We start from the raw sequence: 23112 nt of genomic DNA, 5'->3' as shown, positions 1-23112 counted from the left end.
GAAGGCCTCGACGGAGAGCACGTTGAGACCGGGGCCGCCGTCGATGAGCGTCTTGGTGATGGACATGTTGTAGATGGTGGGCGTGCGAAGCATTGGCAGCACACCCGAGCTGACGGGGAGGCGGGATGATCCCCTGAGTCGAAGGTGAGGTCGGCCTCGAGCGCGGCCCAGCCCGGTGGAGCCCCCGGGTGCTTGGAAGTGGCGCCGATCTGGCGAAGGAACGGCTTGACGTGACGAACATAGGGTGGTGCCTGCGAGCCACCGAGGACGGCCGCAACCGCATGGTGTGCTGGCGCCGCGTAGCGCGCGGTGAAGAGACCGCGTAACTCCTCCCAAGATGACACCATGGATCCGGGGAGGTTGAGCAGCCAGGCGCGCGGTGCGCCAGTGAGCGCTATGGGGAGCCAGTTGGCCATGACCTTGTCGTCGCCCCCGGCCTTAAGGACGACCTCCTCATACGCTAGCAGGAAAGCCGGCGGGTCCGCCGCGCCGTCGTAGCACGGCGGCATCTCCGGCTTGAACTTGGATGGCCACTGCACCTGCTGCAAGGCGGGAGCAAGGGCTCGGAGCCCCCAGGCGTTGCCGTGGGCGTCCGTAGATCCGGTCGGAAGAGCGGCAGCAACCATGGGGAATGGGCGCGAGGGTGGTGGAGCGTGAACCAACGGAAGGAAAACTCTGGCGCACCCCTACCTGGCGCGCCAAATGTCGGATCTAGGGTTCCGGCAAAACCCTCAAGGTTCGAACACTGGGGTGCGCACGATGATCTACCCCTACCGAATCACGCCCTCAACCTCGCCACGATCTCAAAGGCTAGCTCGATGAACTCGCAACACAAGGGACAAAAGATTTATACTGGTTCGGGCCACCATTGTGGTGTATACCCTACTCCAGTGTGGTGTGGTGGATTGCCCCTCGGGCTGAGGATGAACAGTACAAGGGGAAGAACAGCCTCCTGAGGTGAGGTGTTCTTGTGCTTGGTGGATGTGTGGATGATCTGAATCAGCTCAGGCTGAGTTCCCCCCTCTCCCTACTGTGGTGGCTAATCCTATTTATAGAGGCTCTGGTCCTCTCCCCAAATATTGAGCGGGAAGGGAGCCAACAACAGCCAATTTGAAAGAGGATAGCTAGTACAAGTTATCCTGACAAAAGCAGTCTTCGCCCGCCAAAAGCTCTGGTGGTGACGCCGCCTTGGGCTCCATGGTGACCTCCATCTTGCCGTCCTGCTGGTCTTGGTCTCGTTGCGCCGATGTGGAAACCTTTGCTTGACGCCTCGATACTCATCGCCTGTGCTTGCCTCCTTAGCACCAAAGAGGAAACAAGGACACTGTGCACGCTGGCGCCTGCCTGGTCTCATTCGTCATGGCTCGCGTCATGAGAGCCTCGCGAGGTTTGCCTTGCCTTGATTTCTCCGCCCCTCATGAGCCAGCCTGGTGAGGCCGCTCCCGAAGAGGTCTTGTGTCGTCTGCCTCACGAGGCTTGGCCCTTCGCGAGGGTCTTGAATGCTTGTTGGTGAAGATGGGCCGTACGGGCCCGCTCGCAGAGCCACGCCGTGGGCCGCAGGCAGGCAAGTCTGGGACCCCCGTTCCTAGAACGCCGAAATGTGTGAATATATAGACAAACAGAGTGTCACTAGTATGCCTCTACTTGACTAGCTCATTAATCAAAGATGGTTAAGTTTGCCCGCCATGGACAAAGAGTTGTCATTTGATAAACGGGATCACACCATTTGAAAATTATGTGATTGACATGACCCATTCCGTTAGCTTAGCACTTGATCGTTTAGTATGTTGCTATTGCTTTCTGTCGGCGTTCTGGGAACGGGGGTCCCCAGAATTGCCTGCCTACGGCCCACGGCGTGCCCAAGCCAGCAGGTCGTACGGCCCATCTTCATCAACAAGGCATCCAAGACCGTCGCGAGGGGCCAAGCCTCGCAAGGCGGACGACGCAAGACCTCCGCGGGAGTGGCCTAGCCAGGCGGGCTCGCGAGGAGTGGAGATATCAAAGCGGAGCAAACCTCACGAGGCTCTCGTGACGTGAGCCATGACGATCGACACCAGGCGGGCGCCAGGCGGGCACGAGCGCGCACAGCGTCCTTGTTTCCTCTTTGGTGCTAAGGAGGCCAGCGCAGGCGAGGAGTACCGAGGCGTCAGGCAAAGGTTGCCATATCGGTGCAACGAGACCAAGACCAGAAGGACAACAAGACGGAGGTCATCATGGAGCCCAAGACAGCGTCACCACCAGAGCCTTTCGCAGGCGAAGACCACTTTTGTCAGGATAGCTTGTACTAGCTGTCCCCCTTCAAATTTGCCCGCCGTTGTTGGCTCCCTTCTCGCTCAATATTTGGGAAGAGGACCAGGGCCTATATAAGTAGAGCTAGCCACCACAGTAGAGGCATCGAGTCCTCACCCGCACAAGTTTGACAAGCACAAGAACGCCCCAACCTAAGGAGGTTGTTCTTCCCCTTGTATTGTTCATCATCAGCCCAAGAGGCAATCCACTACCACACACACTGGAGTAGGGTGTTACACCACAACGGTGGCCTGAACCAGTATAAATCTCGTGTCTTTCTGTGTTGCGAGTTCGTCATGTTCGTCTGCGAGATCTTAGCGAGCTAGGGCGCGGATCGGTAGGAGGGAAAGACTTCGTGCGCACCCCAGTGTTCGAACCTTAAGGGTTTGCCGCAACCCCACATCCGACATTTGGCGCGCCAGGTAGGGGTGCGCCGTAGCTTCCCTCTCGTCGATCCGTCGATCCGTCGCTCCGTCGTCTCCATGGCGGACGCTCGCCGTGCTCGAGCTGAGCGCCGGGCTGCTCTCACCGCCCGCGTTGCTCAGACGGCTCCCGTCGGCGGGCCACCTCGTTGTTCTCCGTCTCCCACCGCCAACGCTGCCACCGGCCCGGCGGGGAACGAGCAGCAGGCGTCCTCGCTGCATCCATCGGTGCGGCAGGATGGCCGCACCGCCACTCCGTCACTGACCCCGGGCGGTTCTTCGTATCATGCATGCTGCGCTCCCATGGAAGCGCGGGCCGCACTCCTCGCGGCGAATGAGCTCTTTCGCCCAGTCGACGACCTCTACGAGGAGTGGCTCGACCGCGTCGCCGAGCTCGTCCGTGCCGCAGGGGGCTCCCCGGCGCCGTCCCCCTCTCTGCCTCACCCTCAGCCAGCCACGGGCGACGAGGCTCATGGCGCGCCTCCACCACTTCCGCCCCAAGACGGTGCCTTGGCACCAAGGCGCGCGGCCGCGCGGCGTGATCCACCACGCCCGGTGCCCGCGCGCGAAGAGAGAAGCTGTCAAGAAATCCCACGGCCGCGAGAAGCTGCACCCGCGCTCCCCGCGCCGCCTCGTCAAGACCGCGCACTGCCCGCAGCGGCGCCGCGTGGACCTCATCAAGACCAAGCTCCACCTCCGAGGCAGGCCCCGGCAAGCACGGCCAGCTGCCGCGCCTTCACCCCCGAGCTGCGTAGCGTCGCCTAGCCAGGCAAGTTCAAGTCGGATCTGCCTCCCCGCTACGACGGCACCGCCAATCCCGTGGAGTTCCTGCAGCTCTACGAGCTGAGCATCGAAGCAGCCAACGGCGATGAGAAAGTCATGGCAAACTGGTTTCCCATGGATCTCAAGGATGGTGCCCGCTCCTGGCTCCTGAACCTGCAGCACGGCTCGATCTCCTCCTGGGACGAGATGCGCGAGCGCTTCATCGCCAACTTCCAAGGCACCCGCGACCGCCCGCCGGCCACGAGCTACCTGCGCCGCATCAAGCAACAGCCAAGGGAGACCCTCCAGAAGTACATCCAATGCTTCAACAACACTCGCCTCAAGATCCCCAAGGTCACGGACGAGGCCATCATCTCCGCGTTCTCCGACGGCGTCCGTGACGTCAAGATGAAGGAAGAGCTCGCTATCCATGAGGAGCTGTGCACATCTCAGGAGCTGTTCACCCTGGCGACCAAGTGCGCAAGAGCTGAGGAAGGGTGCCTTTCCCTCCTCGAGCTGCCAGCTGCGGGAGCAGAGGAGAAGAAAGCCAAGGCCAAGGACGTGAAGCGCAAGGAAGCGGCAGTGCTCGCAGCGGAGCCCGACACCAAGATCAGCCCGAGTCATCCAAGAACAGCCGACCATTCTGCGCCTTCCACAACCTGAACGCCCACAACACCAGTGACTGTCAAGAGCTTAGAGCCATACGAGAAGGACGCTTCGGTCGACGCCCCGAGCGTAGCGACCGGGGCTACGGCCGTGGAGGAGGACGTGGAGGCGGACGCTGGGACGACCGTGGCCCGCGCCAGGAGTGGCGCGACAGGCGTCGTGAGGACCGCTGGCAGGACCATCCTCACGAGGGCGCCTAGAGGGACCAGCCTCGTGAGGATCGCCCTCAGGGCAACGCTGCTCTTCCCCCGCTGCCGCCACCACCAAGAAGGAACGACGATCACCACCAGGATGAGGGGGCTGGTGGCTTCCAGGAGCCGCGTGCAATCGCCTGCATCTTGGGCAGCGCGCAGGCCCCAGCCTCTCAACGCATCTTCAAACAGCTCGCTCGAGAAGTGAACGCGGTGCTCCCCAAGATCGAGGCCACGCGCCCGCTCAAGCGGTCCCAATGCGTCATCACTTTCAACTCGGCAGATCAGCTCAAGTGCGTGGCCACCGCTGGCGCCCTCCCGATGATGTGCTCCCCAGTCATCAGCAATGTGCAGGTTACCAAGACCCTCATCGCGGCGGCGCAGGGCTCAACGTCCTGTCCGTCGACACGTTCGACAACCTCCAAGTGCCATATGAGCAGCTCCAGCCTACCAAGCCTTTCTCAGGAGTGACCGACGGTTCCACCACACTGATAGGGCAGGTCCGCCTGCCTGTCACCTTCGGAGAGCGCAAGAACTACCGCACCGAGCTCATCAACTTCGATGTCGCGCACATCCGCCTGCCGTACAACGCCATCCTCGGGTATCCAGCCCTGGCCAAGTTCATGGCAGTCACCCATCACGGCTACAACGTCCTCAAGATGCCGGGAAGCGGCGGAATCATCACGGTCCCATGTGAAGAAAGAGATGCGGTGTGCTCCCTTGAGGGCGCCTTCCAAGCTGCAGCAATCAACGACCCCGACAGCAGGAGTGAGGGCCCTCCTGAGGCCCTCACCAAGAAGAAGAAGAAGCAGCGCCGTGCCAGACCTCAGGAGGGTGGTGACGCAGCTGGAGCCTCGTCAGGATCAGCGCCCGCTCCAGGGGCGCCTCCCTCCATCACATAGGAAGGCGCGCCCGGCGCCCTCCTCGGGCAGGGCTCGGGGGCTCTCTTCTAGAGGGCCTCAGACCTTGCCAACCTCACGAGGGAGGCGCTTGGGCACCACTTGGAGGCGTGCTTCGCAGCACGTTTCCCTCAGGAGAACACAGGGCAAGGAGTGCCCACCACTTCGGAGTTCATCACCAAGACCACTCAGGAACTGCAAGACACAAGGGCCATGCGCGGCGACAGCCGCTCACGAGGCGCAGCTCCCCATCCAGGCGAGGATGTTGGGCTGCGCGTCTGCATCGACGTCCCAGGGCTCAACAGGGCCGCTTCTCAGGAGCGTTTCTGGCCTTCGCGTGTGGGCCGTTGCGAGGGTCCACCACACAGCTCCGTTTGCATGCCCTTCGGCTTGCCGAGCATGGCGTCAGCCTATCAGCGCAACATGCGGCGCGTCCAGGCGGCTCAGGAGGCAGGTACCATGCCGTCCTGGAGGAAATGGAGACGGTCTTCAAGGAACCTCCCGAGCCCCCAGAGCCTCCCGAGGCTCCGGGCCCTGGTGGTTCGTGAGGAGCCACTCCTTCGATGCACGCCTTCAGCTGCACCAACTCTACTTCGTCTACAGAACCAGGTGACATTTTCCAAGCTCGTTTAGCTGGGAGCGCCCCTCGGGCTGCATTATTCCCAGGCCGCATGGGTCCGTCCCTGTGGCATGTACCCCTTTTTGCTTATGTCTTTAGCTTACCTTGCTGGGGGCGCCCCTCGGGCTGCATCATCCCCAAGTCGCTCGGGCCGGACCCAGTGGCATGTATCTTCCTGTATTTACCCAAGTTGATTTGCCTTCCATGCTTAACCTACCTACGGTTATCACCTGCTCGATCATCGCCTCCCACAGGGCCTCCTCACAGGCACGGCGCTGGTGCATGGGTCCGTCCCTGCCATGTCGACAAATCTGAGCGGTCGAGCTCTAGCTCGCGGCACGCCCCGCGCATGTCACCTCACCAGGCCCTCAGTGCCTTCACTTCATCCCAGAGCAACCAGCGGCAGGCTGGCAGCTATAATGGCAAACTGTGTTTCTTCTTGTGCCTGTTCACAGGGATCCCATGGGGAGGATAGCAGGCGGCACCACGAGTCTCCTTTTCTCTCGTGCAATTCGCTTGCGCGTTAAAGGGGGGGCTCCTGAGCATCGCGACTCAGGAGCTCTTACTGGCTCTCCAGCCCTCACCCCTGGCCTTGACCACGGCATCGCGACCTGGCATACCAGCGGCGGCTGAGCTCGCTCAAGGGCCGAGACCTGAGGACGTAGAGCACTAAGGAGAGCATGGGAGGAGGGAAACTCGTATGGGCCGGCCTAGCTATGCCGCACAAGCTGGCGCGCAGGCCTAGCGCACCACCAGGAATCACCACGAAGTCAACAAGATAAGTCCCGCTCTCGGATTGGCTAAATGTTGGGGCCTAAGGGTTACCCTCGCCGCAGCCCCGTTGTGGCCACGTCGACTCTCTTTCTTGCCTTACTGTGGCTGCTTGAGCGCTAAGGGGGACCTCCTGAGCATCGCGCCTCAGGGGCTCTTACTGGACCTCGGGCCGCACACCTCCTGGCCTTGACCACGGCACGCGACCTGGCATACCAGCGACGGCTGTAGCCTGCCTGGGACCAGGACCTGTCAGCGTAGAGCAACAAGCTATCACGAGGGAAGAAAGGGGGGACCGGGCCTTAACGGGACATGTGTTCACCAAACTTTCATATCGGGGAAGATGAGCGCAAAAGACATTACAGACCCCTTACACGCCCCCACGGGGTACTTCACGATTCTTCGCAGGGAACAAAAGCTAGAACTAAGAGGGATCCTATCTACACCCTCCCGTGGCGGACGCCATCATCAACACTGGGCCATGGGAGGCCGGCGCCAACCCCATCCAGATCAGCGGCACCGACGGTCGGATGCCGCGGATCTGCTCCGAGCGCGGCGAGAGCTCGACGGCACGTAGATGTCGTCGCTCATCTCCGGAGTCTCGTAGAGCTCAGGAGAGCTACTGGAATCCCAGGGGCTGCTGCTGCTGGAGTGGCCGCGAGCAGAGCGCGCGTCAGCCTGATGCTCCTCTCCGGAGCAGCATTCCAGGCGGCGGCCCTCCGCATCAAAGACCTTGAAGAAGAGCGTGGAGGCGCTGTCGTACGCGAAGTGGATCGCGAGGGCACCCCTCGCACGGCAAACCTGCGCGACCTCGCCCCAGCCGCGAGTCATGAAGATCTTGCCAGTGGGGACCGCTTTGATCGCTGCTCCGGTCGCCGGAGTGTCGCAGTCGGCGTGCTGCAACCAGAGCTCGAGAGGCCCCCTTGGCGGCATCACGTCGGAGAAGAACCGCGGGAAGAGGATCCAAGAGCTTGGAGGCATCGGCGCCCATAGCACAAGCTCGCGCGAGGAGTCCGTGGTGTGGATTCCAGGGCCGACAGCGCATGTCGCCGTGGCACGGCGACCACGAGCGCAATGCGGGTGACGCCGCTCGTCGCTCCGTCCTCCTGAGCCCTTGGCTCGGGCATACAAGGGTAGCGGATACCCTGGAGGAGGCCGCTCGCACCAAGGCCTCATCACCACCTGCATCGCCGCTTCGTCACGGCGGTGGACCGACCTCTTCTTCGGTGGGAGCGGCCCCGGATCATCGCGGGGGGCCTTTCCCTTCTCTTCAGCGGAGAACCTTCTGATAGGCACCATTGTTGTTAGCAGTGGAGCGAGGAGGAAGAAAGAAACAAGCAAGGAAGAGATGGGCGAGGGACTTGTCAAGTCGTGCAGTTAATGATGGTTTTCCTTGCATGTCGCAGGGACTTGTCAAGTCGTGCAGTTGCCAAGGCAGCGTGGGGAAGCAGAAACGCCCACGTCCAATCAACCGCCACGCGTCAACCGAGGCCGCAGGCTTTGGGGGCCCGCGGCGCTCTGTCCTTGACCCTTGGCTTCGCCGCGAAGCCAAGCCCGAGCGCACCTTGGGCCCAGGGGCTACTGTCGGCATTCTGGGAACGGGGGTCCCCGGACTTGCCTGCCTGCGGCCCACGGCGTGGCCAAGCCAGCAGGCCGTACGGCCCATCTTCATCAACAAGGCATCCAAGACCCTCGCGAGGGCCAAGCCTCGCGAGGCGGACGACGCAAGACCTCCTCAGGAGTGGCCTAGCCAGGCGGGCTCGCGAGGAGTGGAGTTATCAAGGCGGAGAAAACCTCACGAGGCTCTCATGACGTGAGCCATGACGATCGACACCAGGCGGGCGCCACGCGGGCATGAGCGGGCACAGCGTCCTTGTTTCCTCTTTGGTGCTAAGGAGGCCAGCGCAGGCGAGGAGTACCGAGGCGTTAGGCAAAGGTTGCCATATCGATGCAACGGGACCAAGACCAGAAGGAAGGCAAGACGGAGGTCACCGTGGAGCCCAAGACAGTGTCACCACCAGAGCCTTTCGCAGGCGAAGACCACTTTTGTCAGGATAGCTTGTACTAGCTGTCCCCCTTCAAATTTGCTCGCCGTTGTTGGCTCCCTTCCCGCTCAATATTTGGGAAGAGGACCAGGGCCTATATAAGTAGAGCTAGCCACCACAATAGAGGCATCGAGTCCTCACCCGCACAAGTTCGACAAGCACAAGAACGCCCCAACATCAGGAGGCTATTCTTCCCCTTGTACTGTTCATCATCAGCCCAAGAGGCAATCCACTACCACACACACTTGAGTAGGGTGTTACACCACAACGGTGGCCCGAACCAGTATAAATCTCGTGTCTTTCTGTGTTGCGAGTTCGTCGAGTTCGTCCGCGAGATCTTAGCGAGCTAGGGCGCGGATCGGTAGGAGGGAAAGACTTCGCGCGCACCCCAGTGTTCGAACCTTAAGGGTTTGCCGGAACCCCACATCCGACACTTTCTTCATGGCTTATATATGTTCCTATGACTATGAGATTATGCAACTCCCGAATACCGGAGGAACACTTCGTGTGCTACCAAACGTCACAACATAACTCGGTGATTATAAAGGTGCTCTACAGGTGTCTCCGATGGTACTTGTTGAGTTGGCATAGATCAAGATTAGGATTTGTCACTCCGATTGTCGGAGAGGTATCTCTGGGCCCTCTCGGTAATGCACATCACTATAAGCCTTGCAAGCAATGTGACTAATGAGTTAGTTATGGGATGATGCATTACGGAACGAGTAAAGAGACTTGCCGGTAACGAGATTGAACTAGGTATTGAGATACCGACGATCGAATCTCGGGCAAGTAACATACCGATGACAAAGGGAACAACGTATGTTGTTATGCGGTTTGACCGATAAAGATCTTCGTAGAATATGTAGGAACCAATATGAGCATCCAGCTTTCGCTATTGGTTATTGACCAGAGATGAGTCTCGGTCATGTCTACATAGTTCTCGAACCCGTAGGGTCCGCACGCTTAACGTTCTGTGATGATCGGTATTATGAGTTTATGTGTTTTGATGTACCGAAGGTGGTTCGGAGTCCCGGATGAGATCAGGGACATGACAAGGAGTCTCGAAATGTTCCAGACATAAAGATCGATATATTGGAAGGCTATATTCAGACATCGGAAAGGTTCTAAGTGGTTCAGGTATTTATCCGAGTACCGGAGACTTACGTGAATTCACCGGGGAGTGTAATGAGCCTTATGGGCCTTAGTGGAGAGAGAGAGGGGCGGCTAGGGCAGGCCGAGCGCCCCCTCCCCCTCTAGTCTGAATTGGACTAGGAAGGGGGGCGCCCCCCTTTTCCTTCTCCCTCTCTCCTCCTTCCTTCTCTCCTACTCCTACTACATGGAAGGGGGAATCCTACTCTCGGTGGGAGTAGGACTCCCTACGGGGCGCGCCATAGGAGGGCCGGCCTCCCCCTCCTCCACTCCTTTATATACGGAGGAGGGGGGCACCCCATAGACACACAAGTTGATCATTAATCTCTTAGCCATGTGAGGTGCCCCCCTCCACCATAATCCACCTCGGTCATATCGTTGTAGCTTAGGCGAAGCTCTATGCCGGTAGCTTCATCAGCACTGTCATCACGCTGTCATGCTGACGAAGCTCTCCCTCGACACTCTGCTGGATCGTGAGTTCGTGGGATGTCACCGAGCTAAACGTGTGCAGATCGCGGAGGTGCCGTACGTTCGGTACTAGGATCGGTCGATCGTGAAGACGTACGACTACGTCAACCACGTTGTCATAACGCTTCCGCTTACTGTCTACGAGGGTACGTGGACTACACTCTCCCCTCTCGTTGCTATGCATCAACATGATCTTGCGTGTGCGTAGGAATTTTTTTGAAATTACTACGTTCCACAACAGTGGTATCAGAGCCAGGTTTATGCGTAGATTTTATATGCACGAGTAGAACACAAGTGAGTTGTGGGCGATAATAGTCATACTGCTTACGAGCATGTTATGCTTTGATTCAGTGGTATTGTTGGATGAAGCGGCCCGGACCGACATTACGCGTACGCTTACACGAGACTGGTTCTATCGACGTGCTTCGCATGTAGGAGATATGCCCTAGAGGCAGTAATATCAGTTATTTTGGATCTCCTAGTTTGTAATGAAGGTTTATGTTCCATGCTATAACTGCAATGATTCTTGAGTCTGCAAATAAAACGAGGCTTGGAGGGAAACTCATGTGCACGTGTGGGATAATAAACGGTAAAATGTATTCCTAGTCAAGCCTCTATGACTTGCTCAAGTATTGCATGATGATCCTGTTTTCCTGATCATGGGCATGACTATGACGGCAATTTTGAGGGCACAATTGTTAGTAGAACACTTGTGTTGAACCGACCCAATTTGATGTTATGCTATGAGATACATTCGTCACAAGTTAATGGTTAATAACACAGAGAAGTTAATGTTTGCATAATTCCTTAGACCATGAGAGTATCGAGTTCCTTCATACTTGCTTCATGAACTTTGGGGTTTTTAAACGTCATCCGTAACTGGGTGGCTATTATGGCGGCTTACGGTTTCACAGAAAAGTATGGCAAGTAACACGATAGCTCAAGATTGGGATTTGCTCCTCCGACAATGGAGAGATATACTCGGGCCCTCTCGGTGTAATGGTATCCATCATCGTCTGGCCAGACACATTGTGATTTGATCACTGGGATGCCAGAACACGGAAACGAGAAAAGAGAACAAAACCGGTAACGAGTTAACTTGCATGGTGGACAAATTGTTGATCCACGAGAATGCAATAAATCTCACCTCGGGTGTTTGTGACATATCATGAAGCAACAGGTATAGCTCACGGCAACTGGAGGTTCACTCGAATATTCATTCGTGTGGGTATAGGGGTCAATATGGGTGTCCACGGCTCCGATGTTGATCATTGATCGGAAGAGGTTCCAGGTCATGTCTATACTTCACCGAACCTATAGGATCACACGCTTAAGGGTCATCTATCTGCTGAATACTAGACACGGAGTCTGAGAGGAAATCACCGAAAAAGTTTCAGACATCAGAAAAGTTTCGGACACCGAAAAAGTTCCACAGAGAGAGGTCACCGGATGAGTTTCGGCGAAACCGAAAAAGTTGTTTCGGAGTATACCTTTAAGTCAAAATGTTTTCGGCACATGCCTGATAATTCTTGGAGGGTGCCAGAATCATTCTGGAAACTTTCTGGAATTTTCTGGAATAAAAACCGAAAATGTTCCGGAGCTGCCGGAGCTACTTCAGATGCATTTCGCAGATGAAAATCACTAAACCGGAATTGTTTCGGAACGCGTTGAAAATTATTTTAGTGGGTACTGGAAATGTTCTAAGCCCACATAAATATTTTCAGTTCGAACGGACGCTGGAAAAAAGTCATCGTGAATAGTGAAAATCACTTTATGGATATTTTTTTGGAAAGCCACCTTTTAGGGCTTTTGCAAAAAGGCTTCTAGAAGCGCTTGGGGGCCAAGGAAGCCCCTCGTGGGGGGGCCCAAGGGGGTGGACGGCCAAGCATGGTGGAGCTCCATGGAGCTCCACATGGCATCCCATTTTGCCCATAAAACCCTCATATGTGACCTAAAGCATGGGTTTTTTTGGGTAATTTGTGGAGGCACACTACCCCTTGGTTTTCCTATAAATAGAGGGGGTGAGGGCTGCCATATCTTCATCCCTTGCTCTCATACACATGCCATGCATTATTTGGCTTCTTCTCTCCCTCCCACGAAAAGAGTTTCGTAGAGCCGTAAGGCTGTCTGGGTTCCGGCGGGAACTAGTTCTGGACAGCGAAGCCCTGCCGGATAGCTGACACCGTATGTGTGCAACCTCGTAGAGAGGTCATAGTTTCAGTCTTTTGCCCGAGGGGCTGTTCGAGTCTCCGTTCGAGTTTCGAGGGTCATCCCGAAGGGTTGTCCGCGACATCGTCCGGGGGACTGTCCGACCGCCTCCCGAAGGGCTGTCCGGCGAGGGAGTACATCCTCGCAGTTGGGAGGTTGTAAATCCTAGCTACGGGGATCTGCACCAACGATCCCCACCGACTCTTCTTCCGCTGTGCTTCGAGTCGGTACGGAATAGATCAAACCTTGTATGCAGTCTCCATAGTGGTCCTGGGCGTGCTCGCTATACCGAAATTTTTCGTTTTCTATCGTGTTCCCCAACAGTGGAATCAAGAGCCGTGCTATGCATAGATGCAGGTTTCGATCTAGAATACATGGAGATGTATGGGTATTGCATAATATAATTAGGTAGTAGATGAGATCTATTGCTGAAAATTATTTATGCGGGTGACAGATGAAATCTGTGACCCGACGTTCTTGTTGCTTCCCTAGAATTTGCGTTTGCTCAATATCGAGACAGTATGGTGGAATTTGACAAAGTTCTGGCAATCCGTAATCCTGATTGATCATGGAAGTGCTATCAGTTCTTTGGGTTCTGCCGTAGTCAAAAGAAAGATGAAATTCGCAGATGAAAGGGCATTGCAGATATGATCTGCACGGGGGTCATGCGTATGACGAAGTTTAGTATGGGGCTCGAAATTTAATTATCTCGTGTTTCATACACCCCGAGATGTTAATCTAGCAACTTGAATAATCATACTTGATGATAAAATGTTGGTAGCTGCGGTTTAAGTCAAAACCTTAGAAGCCAAGTAAAATAAAATTTTGCATAAACCGATTAGAGGCGTCTAACTTGGTTTTGCAGGATGTGCATGTGATGTGGTATAGCAATGCTCATATTCAATTTGATTATGTATGAGATGACTATATGATGTAATTAACATGACCTGCATGTCATGATTCGGCATGATGGCTGGAGCCATATGATTGCACTTTAATGACCTGCGTGTCAACCTTAAGTAATGCATTTATTTTATCCGCTATGGAGATAGCGATATTATCTGGTGCATCAACAAGGTGGTGGCAATCTTCGTGAAGGTGAACACCGACGCGAATGCCGAAGACGAAGAAATACTTGACTTCTCCGTCAGAAGAGGCTATACCATATCATGCTATTATGAATTGCCTGAGATATTTATCCCTCTTGATGCACCCTTCTTGTTTGCACGGTAGTCGCTTTTATTAGGGTGATCTCTCAAAAAAATATCAAGTAGTTAGTGTTCTCCCAAGTGTAGCACCATCACGGCACCTAACTTTTCGGGGTATCGCAGGATCTCCCTGGGTATGAACGATTAGGGAAGTGTGAGGCGGGTGAGTTGAGACCTCGCAGCAAGATCACTTGGTTGTCTTGACGTTCTGGAAGGATCTCCCTAAGCTCGGAACACGCCCATCGAAAGATGAACAAGAGTCACATAGAGATGTGATCGGCAAGTTTGCCTACTGATTGAATTTCGCGCCATCAGTGTTCATCTCGTTCAATGGCGTTGAATGGATATGCGGGTCTTGTGTCACTCATAATCAATTTTGAGAGATATTGATTTGAGTGGGAGCGCACTTTAGAATAAAATTGTTTATTCACTAGTGCAATATCATTATAAACAAAGTCTAAGTGAAACTTGTGTTTTCCGTTGTAGATAAATTGGCTCGCAACACCGCATTCAACTTAGGCCCATTGATAGAGTCAGAGAAGTTAGCTGCGACTGGAAACAACTATGGGGACTGGGTCCGTAACCTGAGGATTGTCCTCAGGGAAGCTAAGAAAGACTATGTGCTTGATCAACCTCTAGGTGATTCCCCTACGCCAGAAATGGCACATGATATCATCCACGTGTTTGACTCACGGAAGGATGATTTCGGTGTTGTTAAAGAACTTATGTTATCTTGCATGGATCCTGTGCTACAGAAACGTTATGAACGACTTAGTACCTTCGAGATGATCAAGGCACTAAATGTTCTGTATCACAAACATGATTCAGCTGAAGTTCATGAGATGACCGAAGCCATGGAAGAATGCAATATACATAAGGAATCTCTAGTAAACGAACAAGGTGTCAAACTAGCAAACTATTATGATAGTATGGCTGAACAGGGAATTAATTTTCCAAAGACACTTGGTAATGATTTGATCCTTACCTCACTTTATGAAGCGATGCTCAAATCAAATGAGATAGGACTGCAGAATCAGGAAAAGTTGCCGGTGAACAAAACCGCCAGTTTCAAAAGGAAAGGCAAGCCTAAGGGCGGAGCCAAGGCTGAAACTGTGTGTTTTCACTGCAAAGGCACTGGACACTGGAAGAGGAACTGCAAGATATACATGGCAGATAAGAAGAAAGGTATAATTGTTATACAAGTTAATGTCATTGACGTTTTGCTTGCTTGCGAAAATTCTAAGTCTTGGGTATTTGATACCGGATCGGTTGCTCACATTTGCAACTCGATACAGGGGCTTGAGAGTGTGCGCAAGCTAGCAAAGAATGAAGTCGTGATGCCCGTCGGGAACGGCGCTGGGATCGCCGCTCAAGCCGTCGGCATTATGCCTCTACGTCTCCCTTCAAGATTTATTTTGGAACTAAGTAACTGTTATTTGGTTCCATTGTTGTGTAGAAACATTATCTCTGGATCATGTTTAGTGCACGATGGGTATTCGTACAAGTCTGAGAACAATGGTTGTTCACTTTATTGTAAGGATATGTTTTATGGATTTGCACCCATTGTTGGGGGCCTTTTCATACTAAATCTTGAATATGGAAATGATGTCTTTAACGTGAATGCTAAACGCCTTAAGAAGGATGATACCACCACCACTTTCTTGTGGCACTGTCGGCTTGGCCACATCGGAAAGAAACGCATGCAAAGACTCCATAAAGATGGAGTTTTACCGTCCTTTGGTTTTGAATCATTTGACACATGTGAAGCTTGCTTGATGGGGAAAATGACCAAGACGTCGTTCACGGGTCATCCTGAACGGGCGGGTGAATTATTGGGAATAATACATAGTGGTGTATGTGGTCCAATGAACACAGCCGCATGGGGTGGGTATTTCTACTTCGTGACTTTTACTGATGATTTAAGTCGGTATGGATATATCTACTTAATGAAGCATAAGTCAGAAACCTTTGAAAAGTTCAAAGAATTTCAGAATGAGGTAGAAAATCATCGTGACAAAAATATTAAGTTTCTGCGGTCTGATCGCGGAGGCGAGTATCTTAGTCATGAGTTTGGCCAACATCGGAGTGACCGTGGAATCGTTTCACAGCTTACGCCTCCCGGAACTCCACAGAGAAATGGAGTATCGGAATGACGTAACCGAACCTTGTTGGACATGTAAGGTCGATGATGTCTCTTACAGATCTACCGATGTCTTTTTGGGGTCACGCACTAGAAACTGCCGCTTATACATTAAACAGAGCACCGTCTAAGTCTGTTGAGACGACGCCATTTGAATTATGGTATGGGAAGAAACCCAATGTGTCGCATCTCAAGGTTTGGGGTTGTGAAGCTTATGTAAAATGTTTACAACCAAGCAAACTCGACCCCAGAGCAGACAAAGGTTACTTTGTAGGTTATCCCAAAAACACCATTGGGTATTCCTTCTACAATCAGTCCGAGGGCAAAAAAATTGTCGCAAAAGATGGACGCTTTCTCAAGAAAGAGTTTCTCGCCAAAGAAGTGAGTGGGAGCACAGTACAACTTAATGAGATTAGTGAATCTTCGGCAACCGTTGATATGGCTAAAGAACCAGAAGAAATTCCGCTAATTATCCCTACAACTGAGCCGGAAGTTGTCGCATATGATGCGGAGACTTCAGACAATGTTGTAACTAAACCGCGTAGATCAGGTAGGGCTATCCAGCCACCTGAATGGTTTCATAACGAAATCTTCATTTTGAAGACGATGAACCTGTGCACTACAAGGAAGCAATGGCGGAGCCCAGCTCAAAAGAATGGCACAAAGCCATGAGATCCGAAATGGAATCCATGTACGAAAACCAAGTTTGGAACTTGGAAGAACTTCCAGAAGGCGTAAAGCCGATTGGTTGTAAATGGATTTTCAAAAGAAAGACAGATGCGGATGGTAACATTACTATCCACAAAGCTAGACTTGTCGCGAAAGGGTTCACGCAAGTTCCAGGAGTGGACTACGATGAGACTTTCTCGCCCGTAGCTATGCTTAGGTCTGTTCGGATATTGCTAGCTATTGCTACTTATTTCCACTATGAAATATGGCAGATGGATGTCAAAACGGCTTTCCTAAATGGAAACCTCAAAGAGGATGTATACATGATACAGCCAGAAGGTTTTGTCATTCATGAGGATGCTGGAAAGGTATGCAAACTTCAGAAAGCCATTTATGGTCTGAAGCAAGCATCAAGGAGCTGGAACATTCGTTTTGATGAAGTGGTCAAAGAGTTTGGCTTCATCAGGAATGACGAAGAATCTTGTGTTTACAAGAAGTTTAGTGGGAGCGCAAAAGCATTTCTAATCTTGTATGTGGATGACATATTGTTGATTGGAAATGACGTGAATTTTCTTAGCGAAATAAAAGACTCATTGAAAAAGAGGTTTTCAATGAAAGACTTAGGCGAAGCGGCATATGTATTAGGCATCAGAATCTATAGAGATAGATCAAAATGCCTGATAGCGCTTAGCCAAAGCACGTACATTGACATGGTGTTGAAAAGGTTCAACATGGAGAACTCCAAGAAAAGCCTACTCCCCATGTCACCTGGCACAGTGCTTTGCAAGAATCTGAGTCCTCGGACTCTGGATGGGCGAGTACAAATGAATGATGTACCATATGCCTCGGCAGTTGGTTCTATTATGTATGCCATGCTATGTACAAGACCGGATGTTTCCTATGCGCTAAGTGTTAGCAGCCGATACCAAAGTGATCCAGGGTTGGAACACTGGGCCCCAGTCAAGGGTATTCTTAAGTACCTCAGAAGGACCAAGGATTTACTCCTTGTGTACGGAGGTGATGAAGAGCTCATTGTAAGTGGTTACACTGATGCAGGCTTCATGACTGACCCAGATGACTTCAAATCTCAATCAGGCTATGTTTTCATATTGAACGGTGGCGCAGTTGATTGGAGAAGTTCCAAACAAAAGACTGTGGCGGATTCTACGATGGAGGCAGAGTATGTTGCCGCTTCAGAAGCTTCCAAGGAGGCGGTATGGATCAAGCAATTTCTTGAAGACCTTGGTGTGGTTCCAAGTGCTCTGGACCCGGTGGAGATCTATTGTGATAATAGTGGCGTCGTGGCTCAGGCAAGGGAGCCAAGTTCGCACCATAAGACCAGACATATTCAACGCAAATATAAACTCATTCGACATCATGTCGAAGAGGGTTTAGTGAAAGTACGCAAAGTTCACACGGATCTAAATGTATCAGACCCGATGACGAAGGCTCTACCACGAGCAAAGCATGAGCAACACCGGATAGCCATTGGTGTTAGGGAAGCCATGTAACTGGATTATGACTCTAGTGCAAGTGGGAGTCTGTAGGAGATATGCTCTAGAGGAAGTAATATCAGTTATTTTGTATCTCCTCGTTTGTAATGAAGGTTTATGTTCCATGCTATAACTGCAATGATTCTCGAGTCTGCAAATAAAACGAGGCTTGGAGGGAAACTCATGTGCACGTGTGGGACAATAAACGGTAAAATGTATTCCTAGTCAAGCCTCTATGACTGGCTCAAGTATTGCATGATGATCCTGTTTTCCTGATCATGGGCATGACTATGTCGGCAATTTTGAGGGCACAATTGTTAGTAGAACACTTGTGTTGAATCGACCCAATTTGATGTTATGCTATGAGACATTCTTCACAAGTTAATGGTTAATAACACAGAGAAGTTAATGTTTGCATAATTCCTTAGACCATGAGAGTATCGAGTTCCTTCATACTTGCTTCGTGAACTTTGGGGTTTGTTAAACGTCATCCGTAACTGGGTGGCTATTACGGCGGCTTACAATTTCAGGGAAAAGTATGGCAAGTAACGAGATAGCTCAAGATTGGGATTTGCTCCTCCGATGATGGAGAGATATACTCGGGCCCTCTCGGTGTAACGGTATCCATCATCGTCTGGCCAGACCCATTGTGATTTGATCACTAGGATGCCGGAACACGGAAACGAGAAAAAGAGAACAAAACCGGTAACGAGGTAACTTGCATGGTGGACAAATTGTTGATCCACAGGAATGCAATAAATCTCACCTCAGGTGTTTGTGACATATCGCGAAGCAACAGGAATAGCTCACGGCAACTGGAGGTTCACTCGAATATTCATTCGTGTGGGTATAGGGGTCAATATGGGTGTCCACAGCTCCGATGTTGATCATTGATCGGAAGAGGTTCCAGGCCATGTCTATACTTCACCGATCCTATAGGGTCACACGCTTAAGGATCATCTATCTGCTGAATACTAGACAGGGAGTTTCAGAGGAAATCACCGGAATAGTTTCGGACACCGGAAGAGTTCCGCAGAGAGAGGTCACCGGATGAGTTTCGGTGAAACCGAAAAAGTTGTTTCGGAGTATACCATTAAGTCTAAATGTTTTTGGCACATGCCTGATAATTCTTGGAGGGTGCCAGAATCATTCTGGAATTTTCTGGAATAAAAACCGGAAATGTTCCGAGCTGCCGGAGCCACTTCAGATGCATTTCGCAGATGAAAATCACTAAACCGGAATTGTTTCGGAACGCGTTGAAAATTATTTTAGTGGGTACTGGAAATGTTCTAAGCCCACATAAATATTTTCAATTCGAACGGACGCTGAAAAAAGTCGTCGTGAATAGTGAAAATCACTTTATGGATATTTTTTTGGAAAGCCACCTTTTAGGGCTTTTGCAAAAAGGCTTCTAGAAGGGCTTGGGGGCCAAGGAAGCCCCTCATGGGGGGTCCCCAAGGGGGTGGACGGCCAAGCATGGTGGATCTCCATGGAGCTCCACATGGCATCCCATTTTGCCCATAAAACCCTCATATGTGACCTAAAGCATGGGGTTTTTTGGTAATTTGTGGAGGCAAAATACCCCTTGGTTTTCCTATAAATAGAGGGGGTGAGGGCTGCCATATCTTCATCCCTTGCTCTCATACACATGCCATGCATTATCTGGCTTCTTCTCTCCCTCCCACGAAAAGAGTTTCGTAGAGGCGTAAGGCTGTCTGGGTTCCGGCAGGAACTAGTTCTGGACGGCGAAGCCTGCCGGATAGCTGACACCATATCTGTGCAACCCCGTAGAGAGGTCGTAGTTTCGGTCTTTTGCCTGAGGGGATGTTCGAGTGTCCTCCCGAAGGGCTGTTCGAGTCTCCGTTTGAGTTTCGAGGGTCATCCCGAAGGGCTGTCCGCGACATCGTCCGGGGGACTGTCCGACCGCCTCCCGAAGGGCTGTCCGCCGAGGGAGTACATCCTCGTGGTTGGGAGGTTGTAAATCCTAGCTGCGGGGATCTGCACCAACGATCTCCACCGACTCTTCTTCCGCTGCGCTTCGAGTCAGTACGGAACAGATCCAACCTTGTATGCAGTCTCCATAGTGGTCCTGGGCGTGCTCGCTATACCGAAATTTTTTGTTTTTTGTCGCGTTCCCCAACATCGCACACATGTGGCTGGCAGGTGTCAGTTTCTCCAACTTTAGTTGAATCGAGTGTGGCTACGCCGGTCCTTGTTGAAGGTTAAAACAGCACATACTTGACGAAAAATCGTTGTGGTTTTGATGCGTAGGTAAGAACGGTTCTTGCTCAGCTCGTAGCAGCCACGTAAAACTTGCAACAAAAAAGTAGAGGACGTCTAACTTGTTTTTGCAGGGCATGTTGTGATGTGATATGGTCAAGACGTGATTATATAAATTGTTGTATGGGATGATCATGTTTTGTTAAAGTTATCGGCAACTGGCAGTAGCCTTATGGTTGTCTCTTTATTGCATAAGATTCAAGCACCATATAATTGCTTTACTTTATCGCTATGCGATAGCAATAGTTGCAAAAGCAATAGTTGGCGAGACAACCATGTGACGACACGTTGATAGAGATCAAGATGATGGAGATCATAGTGTCATGCCGGTGACGATGGAAATCATGATAGTACTTTGGAGATGGAGATCAAAGGCACAAGATGATGATGGCCATATCATGTCGCATATTTTGATTGCATGTGATGTTTATCTTTTATACATCTTATTTTGCTTAGTTCGACGGTAGCTTTATAAGATGACCCCTTACTAAAATTCCAAGGTATAAGTGTTCTCCCTGAGTATGCACCGTTGCGACAGTTTTTTCTGAGACACCACGTGATGATCGGGTGTGATAAGCTCTACGTTCACATACAACGGGTGCAAGCCAGTTTTGCACACGTGGAATACTCGGGTTAAACTTGACGAGCCTAGCATATGCAGATCTGGCCTCAGAACACTGGAGACCAAAAGGTCGAGCGTGAATCATATAGTAGATATGATCAACATAGTGATGTTCACCATTGAAAACTACTCCATCTCACGTGATGATCGGACATGGTTTAGTTGATTTGGATCACGTGATCATTTAGATGACTAGAGGGATGTCTATCTAAGTGGGAGTTCTTAAGTAATATGATTAATTGAACTTTAATTTATCATGAACTTAGTCCTGATAGTATTTGCATAACTATGTTGTAGAGCAATATCTCGCGATGTAGCTCCCCGTTTCTTTTTGATACGTTCCTAGAGAAAAACTATGTTGAAAGATGTTAGTAGCAATGATGCGGTCTTGGTCCATGATCTGAGGATTATCCTCATTGCTGCACAGAAGAATTATGTCCTTGATGCACCGCTAGGTGAAAGACCTATTGCAGGAGCAGATGCAGACGTTATGAACGTTTGACAAGCTCGGTATGATGACTACTTGATAGTTTAGTGCACCATGCTTTACAGCTTAGAACCGGGACTTCAAAAATGTTTTGAACGACATGGAGCATATGAGATGTTCCAAGAGTTGAAAATGGTATTTCATACTCATGCCCTTGTTGAGAGGTATGAGACCTCTGACAGTACTTTGCCTACAAGATGGAGGAGACTAGCTCAACCAGTGAACATGTGCTCCGATTGTCTGGGTACTACAATTGCTTGAATCAAGTGGGAGTTAATCTTCCAGATAAGGTATTGATTGACAAAGTTCTCTAGTCACTATCACCAAGTTATTAGAACTTCATGATGAACTATAATATGCAAGGGATGACGTAAGTAATTCCCAAGCTCTTCGAGATGCTGAAATCGGCGAAGGTAGAAATCAAGAAATAGCATCAAGTATTGATGGTTAACAAGATCACTAATTTCAAAGAATAGGGCAAAGGGAAAGAAAGAGGAACTTCAAAGAAGAATAGCAAGCAAGTTGCTGCTCCCATGAAGAAGCCCAAAGCTAGACCCAAGCCTGGAACTGAGTGCCTCTACTGCAAAAGAAATGGTCACTGGAAGTGGAACTACCCTAGATACTTGGCGGATAAGAAGGATGGCAAAGTGAACAAAAATATATTTGATATACATGTTATTGATGTGTACTTTACTAGTGTTTATAGCAACCCCTCAGTATTTGATACTGGTTGAGTTGCTAAGAGTAGTAAGTCGAAACGGGAGTTGAAAAAATAAACAGAGACTAGTTAAGGGTGAGGTGATGATGTGAATTGGAAGTGATTCCAAGGTTGATAAGATCACCATCGCACACTCCCTTTACCTTTGGGATTAGTATTGAACCTAAAATAAATGTTATTTGTTGTTTGCGTTGAGCATAATATGATTGGATCATGTTATTGCAATATGGTTATTCATTTAAGTCAAAGAATAATTGTTATTCTGTTTACATGAATAAAACCTTCTGAGGTCATACACCCAAGGTGAATGGTTTGTTGAATCTTGATCGTAGTGATACACATATTCATAATATTGATGCCAAAAGATGCAAAGTTGATAAGGATAGTGCAACATATTTGTGGCACTGCCGTTTAGGTCATATTGGTGTAAAGCGCATGAAGAAACTCCATGCCGATGGACTTTTGGAATCACTTGATTATGAATCACTTGATGCTTGCGAACCATGCCTCATGGGCAATATGACTAAGACTCCGTTCTCCAGAACAATGGAGCGAGCAAATGACTTATTGGAAATAATACATACTGATGTATGTGAATCAATGAGTGTTGAGGCTCGCGGCGGGTATCGTTATTTTCTGACCTTCACAGATGATTTTAGCAGATATGGGTATATCTACTTGATGAAACATGTTCCTATGACTATGAGATTATGCAACTCCCGAATACCGGAGGAACACTTTGTGTGCTACCAAACGTCACAACATAACTGGGTGATTATAAAGGTGCTCTACAGGTGTCTCCGATGGTACCTGTTGAGTTGGCATAGATCAAGATTAGGATTTTTCACTCCGATTGCCGGAGAGGTATCTCTGGGCCCTCTCGGTAATGCACATCACTATAAGCCTTGCAAGCAATGTGACTAATGAGTTAGTTACGGGATGATGCATTACGGAACGAGTAATGAGACTTGCCGGTAACGAGATTGAACTAGGTATTGAGATACCG

This window comes from Triticum aestivum, chromosome 4D, assembly GCF_018294505.1.
Source record: "Triticum aestivum cultivar Chinese Spring chromosome 4D, IWGSC CS RefSeq v2.1, whole genome shotgun sequence".
NCBI lineage: Eukaryota > Viridiplantae > Streptophyta > Magnoliopsida > Poales > Poaceae > Triticum > Triticum aestivum.
This window is presented reverse-complemented; position numbering follows the sequence as displayed.